The 12,186-nt window shown below is 31.1% G+C and overlaps 1 pseudogene; it reads left to right on the forward strand.

The window, feature by feature from the left end:
* LOC132273905 (uncharacterized) overlaps positions 1-12,186 on the forward strand; it is a 65,041-nt pseudogene that overhangs the window by 13,404 nt on the left and 39,451 nt on the right.

A 12,186-nucleotide genomic window follows, 5' to 3' on the forward strand; every position in this document is an offset into this window, starting at 1 on the left:
TTACCAAAGTTAGATGTAGTAATTGGAAGCCTAGAGATTTTAAAATCCCTTTTAATATATTTTTTAAAAGATTATATATATATATACTCTCATACATCGGGTAAATACTCTCGTACATTTTTTTGTCCACACCCCTTTTGTCCTTTTAGAATTGGGAAGTTATACCTTTTGGCTAAAATCCCTTTGATTTTTCGAAGGATATATTACTCGAACCTTTTATGAGGTTTTGTCAAAATTAGGCTCAGCTTACTTTATAATTTGGTTCAATTATTTTGATTACCTGCTCGTCTCATGATAATTTTTCAATATCAAAATTACCCTTAAGTGAAGTAGAATGACTTAAATAACTTTATTAATATACAAAATAACCATTTAACTAATATTAATATATTGGGCACGGCTGCTTGCAGTGCTAGATCAGGAAGATGGAAGGAAGGTGAAAGGACTCTCTTATGAATTTATTGTGGAAGGGTGAATTTATTCTTGTCACTTATAGTCTATTCAACCTCTTGGACTCCCATGTCGTTTGGAGTTCCTAACAGATTGAATATTCTCTGTCAATAACAATTAATTTATTATAGATAATTTATGATAAAAGTATATCTATTATATATACTTATTAATATTTAAAATATACAGTGCCATTATTATTTCTATATAAAATAATATAGTATTATATAATTTTGTGATTTTTTTTTTTATATAAATTAATTATGTATGTTCAAATTAATATTCAAAATATATAATATCATATATTTTAATTTGTAAATAATTCCATATTATATAATTTAATGCGATTTATTTAAATAAAACACTTGAACCAATGACTTATGTTTGATAAAACTGAAAAATAAGTACTTAAAATTGTGAGAGTTGAATTTTAAGCACTAAAATTTATCATCCTTCTACTGAAGAACCCCTACAATTATCAACCAACAGATTCGGTCTTTAAGTCAAACAAAAATTAAGAATTAATGCATATACAAAATTATTCTTAAGAATTTTAAGAAATACCTTAGCAACCTATGTCAAAATTAACTACAAATAGATGAAGAGTAGTCGGGGGCTGGGCTAGAAATTTGGATTTGGGGGGTCTGTACTACTATGTAAATAAAATTTGAAACATTTATATATATATCAACTTTATATAATTTTTTATAATAATATTATTCTTATTAGTAGTGTAAAACTAATATGAAAAATAAAAAGAAAAATAAAAATAAAGAAGAGGAAGTGATAAGTTACAGGTAAAAAAAAGAAGTTGTAAAGAAAAACATTGTTCAATAATTAAAATTTATTCAACAATTGTTTCAATTTTTAAAGAATTCAATTTTTTAAAAAAACATTAATTACTTTAATTCCACTTTGAGAATTATATGGCACTCTTACCTTGATGAAAGACTAAGAGAAAAAATATAACTTATTAACTCAACAAAATATATATTTTTTTGAATTTGTCAATTATCTAACAAGTGAAAAGTAAAAGTATTAATATAAAATTTTATCGTGGTTGTCATTCTTGTCATTTCTTGGTCTCACAATATTTTAGTTTTCTTAATTTTTCGATACAACTAAACAAGGAAAGTTCATGTATTTTTATAAAATATGAGAACAAAATAGTGTAATTTTTTTATTTCTCTCTTGAATTCATATAATGAATATTATATGTGTGTATATATAAATATAAATGAAACAATGATATATTGCAAATTTGCAATAAGAACTAATATAACAATGAATTTATATTTTTATTTAACAAGATTTGAACTTTACACAAAAGCTGAAATGTTCAAATTGAAAATTCTATAAGTTTTAAGTGGACACTAATATATTTATAAACTCCAATATATAAGTTTATAAAAATATAAGAACCTGTTCAGATTTTGTGAAAATATCATTTGCATGAAGATGCTACACCTAACAATTATGTTAATAAACATTAAGAATCAGTATTGAGATTTTGTAGTATAGTCATCGACATTTGCATGAAGCGCCAAGCATTGGTTATGGAGTATTATATAAACCAAGCATTCATCACTAAAACATTCAAGCTCGAAGTTTAAAATAAGAATCATTTTGTACCATTTTGTACATGATTCAAGCTCGTGGTTGAAAATATTCTCAGCATAGTTATTGAATAACCATGATTCACGCTCGTTGGTTAAAATATTAATCGGATACTTCTAGCCGTATTTACGTATCTTAAAAGTGTCGAATATTCAATATCGCAACAACAACTTAATAGAAGTATCCATCCTTTTTAACTCTCATATAAGAGGGAATTCTCTTTCTAATATATATATTTTTTCCCTGAAGGTATTCTCTTTCTAATATTACTGGTTGGTATTGGTAAGATTTGCTAGACTAAAAAAATAAGATCCTCCTCCGAAACACAGTGCAAATAATTGATGCTTTGTTTATTAATACAAAGGTTGTTGAAAGTTGTTTAAGTTAAAATTTGTTGCTTACTTAATCAATCAGCATTGATCGATCAAACATGCACTCACTCTATCATGAGCTGTATATAAATATAGGCCTGTGTGCATATGTGTGTGTGTGTGTGTGTGTGTTTGTGTATATATATATATATATTATATTCATCAAGAAAATATGCAAATATATACATGTATATATTTTTATTTTCATATTTTGCTGCAATCATAAAATGGTGTCAGATTGAAATAGTTTAAAAGTCACAATTAAATAAATTTTAAATTAATTTCTTGAAATTACTCTTGTCAGTGAAACTAATTAAAATGATTAAAGTCACATATATTTGTCATAGATGATTAAAGTATAACATGCACGTTTTTTATTGGAGACACAAATTTGGAAAAAATTTCGAGGCTCTAGCTCCGGAGAAATTAGTAGATGGTTCTGATCTATTTGACACTTAGTAGACTAATTCAATGAAAACCTTCGGATCATGAAACTTTGTAATTTATTAATGCACACTTGTGGGGCCATTTTCTCAATCCGAGCATAGTGGTTTTGGATCACTTAGCTCATGTGGGTTTTTTTTTTTTTTTTTTTTTTTTTTTTTTTTTAAGACATCTTCATAACATTTTTTAGTTTGTTCTAGTGAGCCACCAACGGACCAAATTTTTGTGGCTGCAGTTTATATCCATTGGCTGTTCTGGTTTATTGATATGAGGGCACCATTGTCATTTTGAGTTTATAAGTAAATGATAGTTTTGTAAATTTAAAGTGATTATTGAGGTTAAACATGTTATTTTAGGTATTAGAAGGGTGAAATTGTATTTTTTTTCTACTGACAGTAGCACGAACCGTTAGTTGTTTAACGGCAGGGAAGGTCCGTGTTATCAGTATACAAACTTTGAGGGAGGTCAGTGTAATGATGAAACCTCAAGGGAGGTCAGCGTAATTATCCCCATTAATTATAACAAAAATTGTGAAGTAAGAACAAATCAAGAAAATCGACACAAAAAGTAAACAAACATTAGAAAAGAACAAGAAATATTTACATAGTTTGACGTAAAACGTACGTAAATGGTGAAAATCTAATAAAATATTTTACCATACTTAAAAATAAGAGATTACAAGTTTCAAGTTTCAACCCCCAAACATTCTCTTTCTCACTCTCTAAACTCTAACTGTGAGTTCAATGTACTCTCATACCGCGCTCTAAACCTTAAACGCCTTATATACTAGACTACAATGACATTCAATATTTTAACAAAGAATAAAATTAAAAAGCAAGAGAACAAGAACATTGTTATTCATTGTTTGACCATGAATTGTGATGAGCACCATGAATGAGTGAGGGCAAATTACACATGGGTATATCGTTCAATATTTATCATATATTTTGACCTTCACATTTTATAAAATGATAATTTTGCTCTTCTCTTGAATAATATGCAATACAAAATATTATTATAATATAAAACATTTTCCATACTCAAAGATACTTTTTGACCGCCGGTGAACAAGTTTAGAAAAAGTTAAAATAATAAACGTTAAAAAGTCTAACTTGCCCAAACCTAAGACTACATTTACAAGGCTAGTGTAATTTACTGTTATTATAACCTGCCATTTAAATGCTCAAGTTGTTGACGTGAACTCACTCGAAACATCCAAATTTTAAAGTAAAAAGTTGTCAATATACAAGTTAATAAAATCTAAAATTAGACCTAAACACAATAGAAATATTATGAAATACTCAAAATTTTAAGAGCTATAGGACTCACCCAACTAAGTTTCTCAAATCTTAAATTGCACTAATATTTTTATTTTATTTTATTTATTTACTTTTTTTTTGGGAACTTTAAGCAACTGCATAAATGTAACTGTAAGGAGTTTAATATGGGTATTGGACTTTTAAAGTTTTATAATCCTTCAATATAAGGTTTAATTTTTTTTTTTTTTTTTTTTTTTACTTTTCCTAATAAATTAGGAGGAGGGTGAGTCAAACACGAACACATTTTGGGAAGTTGTGCACATTATCAATTAAGTCATTGAATGATGCAACATTTATTTGATTAGTGTTGTGTTTGTGAGTTTCTGTAGCGGAAGATATTATGGAAAGTTTAAGTTTTTCTTATAGAAAAGATTAAGTGTCTTTCTATTTTAATTACCTTTACTTAATTTAGCAAATAATTAAACAATCACATATAAAATAAAAGCAAGTAAAGTAAATAGAGTTTGAGATATGACACCAGAATTTTTAGCGAGAAAACCCTAATTGTTAGAATAGAACAATTGTTATGGGAAAACCTCATGGACTCTGCAGTCCAGAGCAAACGATCCACTATGTTTAAAAAAAAGTACAATGGACTTTGACCCAGACTCACACCCTATCGTTCTATCAAAAACCAATTGCTGACAATCCTCTGGCTTTGTGACGTCCCGTCCAATAGCTTTTGACTCTAGGCTTACTCTTGATCTTTGTAAAAGGATTGCTGCTAGATCAAACAACGCTCCTCGAATGCTTTGATCCTTCCAAAGTGTGATTGCTTCACCCTTTTTCTTCAATATCTGAATTTGATGTAGAAGGAATAAATTTGCCCTTCTGTTTGTTGTAGATGCAATATTCAGAAGAATTTGAACACGACCAGGAATTGAACACCACCCTAAAATCACTTTTGTATTTATGTAGAAGTTTTAATGCAAAAGCCGTATCAAGCTAGATTTAAAATAAGGTTTATATATACTTTCAAAGGCCTAGATATGAAATAGGAAATAAGTAAATTTCGTGTATAGATCTTTTGAAAAGAAATCCATACCAAATAGAAAGTTTAGACAAAACAAGAAATTGATACCTAATCTGCAGAATCCTTCTGAACCGGTTCCAAAAGCTGAACCGGTAGCCACTTCTGGAACCGGTTCAGAGTGTCCAGAGTTAACAAGGATTCGAAACTATGGTTCTTGAACAGGTAGGAGAAGTTGGTACTGGTTCCCAAATGATAGATTCGAATGGGAAGACCAAAACACTTTGAAAAATCTTGTTTTGGAAAATCTAAAAAACGTACCATGTGTGTAAAGTGTCCTAACCTTTGATAGCTTAACTGAACTTCCTAAAGTGTTGTTCATACTTTTTTCATAAATCTCAGTTTATCAAATAGAATAACTTTTTAATTCCGTAGCTGATCTCGATCTTGATTTTGAAACTTGAAAATACAACTCGATTGGATTTGTTTTGATACCAAAATTAGGCAATTGCAAAATATATATCTCACAATATTAACACTAATTATGAAAGTTTATTGCATTATTATTCTAAAGAATAAAAAAAAAAAAAAGAGACACTAGATTTTATTTGACCTAGGATATCACATAATACTAATTAGTTGGAATAACATAATATTGCATTGTCATGTTTGTTTGTTTTATTTTATTGTTATTATTTATTTTATAAAAGTTTTAATATCACTTAAAAGACAAATCCAGCAATAAAAATTTGACGTCTAGTGTATTGTGACTAGGGCTACAACTCAGGTGGGTTGGGCGGGTTTGAAATATAACTTGAGCCTAACTCACCATATGAAATGCTAAACCCAAACCCTATCCGTAACCCTAACTACTTAACTCAAGCCCAACCCATCATTCTACTTTTAAATTCGGGCTTACAACTCGGGCTTAGATTTCGTATTAAAACTTTGGGTTAATTCGGATTATTCATATGGCTAATCTTCACACCGAAAATTTAATATGATCTTGAATTAGTTTTAGATTAAATTACTCCTAAACAAGAAAAAGTTCAAAGATTTTTTTTGTAGATTTTTAATAAATTACGAACAAATTCTTAGAAAATTAAGTCTCCTAAATGTTAATATACAATAAGTTAAGATTTAACCAAGGAAGTTGAAAAGAAAAAATGTATTTATATATAGTTTAAATTTTATATATAATGTATTTTAAAGTAAAAATATATACGAAAATACTATTATGATTCGAGTTCGGGTTGCTAACACTTCAATTCAAGCCCAACCTTAATTCAATTCGGGTTGAGATTTTTCAACCCAAATTCAATCCTAATTATAAAAATGATTATCAAAAAGCGCAAAAAATTGGACTAAAGTTGAGTTGGGTTTGGGTTTTCCAACCCAAGTTGCACTCGTAACGGTGACAGTCAGAATCACATTTTTCACTAGGACATTGAAAGACATAATGCACAACGGGACAGGAAACAATGAATCTCATCTCCATTTTTTACAATTACAAGGTTTATTTATTATTATTTTTATTTAATAATTATTTTTTGAAAGGTATTACGAGGGTTATCTTACATTAGTTCACATGTAAATGGACTAACCAAAAAAAATTGCTCACTTTTGAGATCCAACAAGAGATTAAAAAAATAATATTAAGTGTCACGTGCATGTGGAATATAAGAGCATGGATTGGTGTGCTTTTAGTGGTTTAGTATGAGGATAATTTATTTAGGGAAAAAAAAAATGATAATTCAAGCTTGTGAATAATTGAACAATGTTGTTAATAAATAATGACATATTGTTGTAATATAGTGGGGTCCACTTCATCATTTACCCCATTCATGAGTGTTACTACAGAAGATGTTATGTTCAAAGGATTGTGTATATCATTAGATTATGTATTGAAGTGGGTTATGTATTGCTTGACTTGTATAAGATAATGTAATGAGTGAAGTGCAGTGCATTAGGTGGTGAAGGCTCTATATAAAGAAGTTTAGTGTTTTGTAAATGGGACACACGCCAACTGAACCAAATGAGAGTTCTATCTTCCTTCTCTATATATTCTCTTACATTTTATTCTTATATCAAGTGTGTTGCAACTCCTCAATAGTACTTTATATTTTCTCTTAGATTTATAAAATGTTAACAAGCACGAGGGCTCTAGCTAAGTGAGGAAAATTTCATTTTTCTTTTTTACGTTCAAAGGGTAAGAAGATAAAGAGATTTTAATTTCTACAGAGTATATAAATTTTGTTGAAACATGAAAATATATATATACTATATTTACTTTACCATATATATGACCTCCAAAATAGGTGACCATACCAGAAGTATGGTTTGTATCATTTGCAGAGAGTTTTTTTTCTTTCTTCACTTTGCCTCTGCACGAGGGCTTAATGAATGATAAGGGAAAAGGAAAGGAAATCGAAATGAATTTTGTTGATGATGATATGCCAGTTGATATTACTCACCTTGATGTTTCTGACTTTTTTGCTAATCCTAGTGGTAGAATTGATCATTTGATTGGTGATGGAAATGTCCATACCAATTAACGTGTCCTTCTCTAGCATGTTATCCCTCGTGTATTTTATTTTGTCTGTATCAGTATGTTTAAATTTTCATTGTATCAGTATGTCCCTATCTTGGTTGTACCAGTATGTTTTTATTTTGATTGTTTTATATGTTTTTATCTAGTTTGTATTTCATGTTCGAAGTAATAAAATATATATTTGTGTATATGAAGAAGCACTGATTTGGCTAAGGCATTGACTATACCCAAGATAAATGGTGAAGATATATATCTGGAAGACAGTGCAATAACACACACTTATACTCTGAGATAGAAAATATTTTTCACGTATAACATTAGTTGAAGCTAGTGTCAATACAATATCAGGTCCAGCAGACCTAATTGAAGGCTCCGGAAGAGCTATCATTGTGTTACCATGCGGAACAAAATTGAATAGTGATGATACTCTATACTCTACCAAATCTAAAAGAAATTTATTAAGTTTTAAAGATATACATCTCAACAATTATCATATTAAGACTATAAATGAAGGAAGTGTTGAATATCTCTGTATTACATGCCAGAAGCATGTATCAGAAAAACTCCTTGCTTTGTCTTCTAGATTATATTATACAAATATAAGAGCAATTGAGTCACATGCAGTGATGCACTAGAAGTGCTCTGACCCAAATATTTTTATACTTTGACATGATCTCTTTCGTTATCCTAGGTCAACAATGATGCGCCGAATCATTAAAAATTCACATGGTCATCCACTAAAAAACCAGAAGATTCTTTTAGCAAATGATCATCCATATACTGCTTACTCACAAGGTAAGTTAATAGTCAGACCATCACCTTCCAAGGTTGTTGTTGAATGCCCAACATTTTTACAACGAATTCAAGGGGATATATGTGGACCAATTCATCTAGCGTGTGGACCATTTCGGTATTTTATGGTCTTAATTGATGCATTAACATGGTAGTCACATGTAAGTTTACTTTCTACTCGTAATGTCGTATTTGCTCGACTTCTTGCTCAAATAATTCGATTACGAGCACAATTCCCGGATTATTCAATCAAGACTATCCGTCTTGATAATGCCGGGGAATTCACATCTCAATCATTTGACGACTTTTGCAAGTCAATTGGCATTTATATTGAACATCCTATTGCACATACTCATACCCAAAATGGTATTGCAGAATCTTTTATCAAACATCTTCAGTTAATAGCTAAACTATTACTTATGAGAACTAAACTACCTGTTTCTACTTGGGGACATGCGATATTTCATGCAGCATCACTAGTTCACATTAGACCAACTACATATCATAGTTTTTCACCACTACAATTTGTAATTGGTCAACAACCAAGTATCTCTCACTTACGAGTTTTTGTTTGTGCTATATACGTTTCCATTGCACCTCCACAACGTACCAAAATGGGTCCTCAATGACGACTTGGTATTTATCTAGGTCCTGATTCTCCATCCATTTTTAGATATCTTGAACCTATGACATATGATGTTTTTAAGGCACAGTTTGTTGACTGTCATTTCGATGAGGCTGTCTTCCCTCCATTAAGGGGAGAAAAGAAAAAGCCAGAAGAGTAATGAGTTATTAATTAGAATGTCTCAACTTTATCTTATTTTGATCCTTGTACAAATCAATGTGAACTAGAAGTTCAAAGGATCATTCATTTACCACGTATTGCAAATCAATTACCCGATGCATTCATTGACACAAAGAAAATGGTAAAGTCTCATATACTGGCTGCAAATATTCCTGCCTGAATTGATGTCCCTGAAGGACAACCCATCAGTACTGTAGCTAATGTATCTAAAACACGCTAGAAGCGTGGTAAGCCTATTGGTGTAAAAGATACTGTTCCCTGAAAGAAGAAAATACAAGAGAAATCAAATAAAAAAATTGGTACTTCTGAAGAGGCCACACTTGCAAAAGGAACAACGAAAATGATTGATCAATCTAAATTTTATAAGCAAGTAGCCCCAAAAGAGATATATGCCTCAGAAGTGGCACATGCCCCGAAAGAGGCACTGATAGCTGAAAATAATGAGACCTCAATAAACTTTGGAGAATTGTGGGATAGAAATACAGTTATAATTAATGATATATTCTCCTTTGCAGTTGCTCTTGATATTGCAAATGATAATGAGGATCCCGAACCTCAAAACATCGAAGAGTGTTGACGTAGAAATGATTGGCCAAAATGGAAAGAAGCAATACAGGCAGATTTAAACTCATTAGCAAAACGTGAAGTATTTGGACCTATAGTCCAAACACCTGAAGATGTCATACCTGTAGGGTATAAATAGGTATTTGTAAGGAAACATAATGAGAAAGATAAAATTATAAGATACAAAGCTCGACTTGTAGCCCAAGGTTTCTCGCAGAGACCTGGTATTGATTATGAGGAAACATACTCTCCTGTGATGGATGCAATCATATTTCGCTTCTTGATCAGTTTGACAGTCTCAAAAGAACTAGATATGCGTCTGATGGACATGGTTACAACTTATTTATATGGATCACTATATAGTGACATATATATGAAAATCCCTGAAGGATTTAAAATGCCTGAAGCAAATAGCTTGAAACCACATACCATGTATTCGATCAAGCTATAACAATCCTTATACGGATTGAAGCAATCGGACACATGTGGTACAATCATCTCAGTAAGTATTTACTAAAAGAAGGATATGTGAATAATTAAGTTTGTCCATGCATTTTCATCAAGAAATCAAAATCTGGATTTGCCATTATAGTTGTATATGTTGACGATCTAAATCTTATGGGAACTCTTCAAGAGCTTACCACGACTGCTTATTATTTAAAGAAAGAGTTCGAAATGAAAGATCTTGGTAAAACAAAATTTTGTCTTGACCTGCAGATCGAGCATTTACTAAATGTAATTCTTATCCATCAGTCAACATACATTGAAAAAGTCCTGAAGTGCTTTTACATGGATAAAGCTCACCCCTTGAGTTCTCCAATGATTGTCCGATCACTTGATGTTAAAAAAGATCATTTTCGTCCTCAAGAAGAAGGTGAAGACGTTATTGGTCCTAAAGTACCATATCTTAGTGCAATCGGTGTTCTTATGTACCTTGCGAATTGTGCCAGACCTGATATAGCAATTGCAGTTAACTTACTAGCACGGTATAGTTCTGCACCAACTCAAAGACATTAGAATGGGGTCAAACACATTATGCGTTACCTTCGAGGAACGACTGATATGGGGTTGTTTTATTTAAGAAAATCAAAGCCCAGTTGATTGGATATGCAGATGTAGGTTATCTTTCTAACCCCACATATAACTCGATCACAAACAGGGTACTTGTTTACTTGTGGTGATATTGCTATATCATGGTGATCTATGAAACAGACCATGACTGCAACTTCCTCAAATCACTTTGAGATACTCGCAATTCATGAAGCAGGTCAAAAGTGTGTTTGGTTGAGATCTGTGATACAAAATATTCGAGAATCATGTGGACTCTCCTCAATCAAAGACAGTTCAACAATATTATATGAAGATAATACAGCATGTATTGCACAGGTAAGAGGAGGATACATAAAAAGTGACAAAACCAAGCACATTTCACCCAAATTCTTTTCCACACACGATCTTCAGAAAAGCCGTGATATTGATATTCAACAAATACGCTCGAGTGATAATCCAACAGATTTATTCACTAAAGCGCTTCCAACTACAACATTCAAGAAGTTGGTGGTAATATTGGAATGCGTCGACTTAATGATATTTAATGCTGAATGAGGGGGAGCAAATGAATTGAAAATGTATTGGCATACTGTACTCTTTTTCCTTCGCTATGGTTTTTCCCACTGGATTTTCCTAGCAAGGTTTTAATAAGGCAGTTTTAATCTGTGCAATACCATTTTCAATGACATAAGGATATTATACTCTTTTTCCTTCGTTGGGTTTTCATCCCACTGGGTTTTTCCTAACAAAGTTTTAATAAGGCATATTTTTAGTATAATGCAGTGGATCCCAAGGGGGAATGTTGTAATATAGTGGGGTCCACTTCATCATTTACCCCATTCATGAGTGTTACTGCAGAAGATGGTATGTTCAGAGGATTGTGTATATCAGTAGATTATGTATTGAAGTGGGTTATGTATTGCTTGCCTTGTATAAGATAATATAATGAGTGAAGTGCAGTGCATTAGGTGGTGAAGGCTCTATATAAAGAAGTGTAGTGTTTTGTAAATGGGACACACGCCAATAGAACCAAACGAGAGTTCTATCTTCCTTTTCTATATATTCTCTTACATTATATTCTTATATTAAGTGTGTTGTAACTCCTCAATATTACTCTATATTTTCTCTTAGATTTATAAAACATATAATGTATTTTAGGATGAGAAAACATGATAACTCCAGCCTGTTCCCACGTGTGAGGTAACGAAAAAGCCGGATCAAGTAAGAAGGACATGTTGGACTCTTATTCCATT

This window comes from Cornus florida, unplaced genomic scaffold (genome assembly GCF_030987335.1).
Source record: "Cornus florida cultivar Cherokee Brave unplaced genomic scaffold, ASM3098733v1 CherokeeBrave_3.0.0_Hap2_Chr01, whole genome shotgun sequence".
NCBI classification, from domain to species: domain Eukaryota; kingdom Viridiplantae; phylum Streptophyta; class Magnoliopsida; order Cornales; family Cornaceae; genus Cornus; species Cornus florida.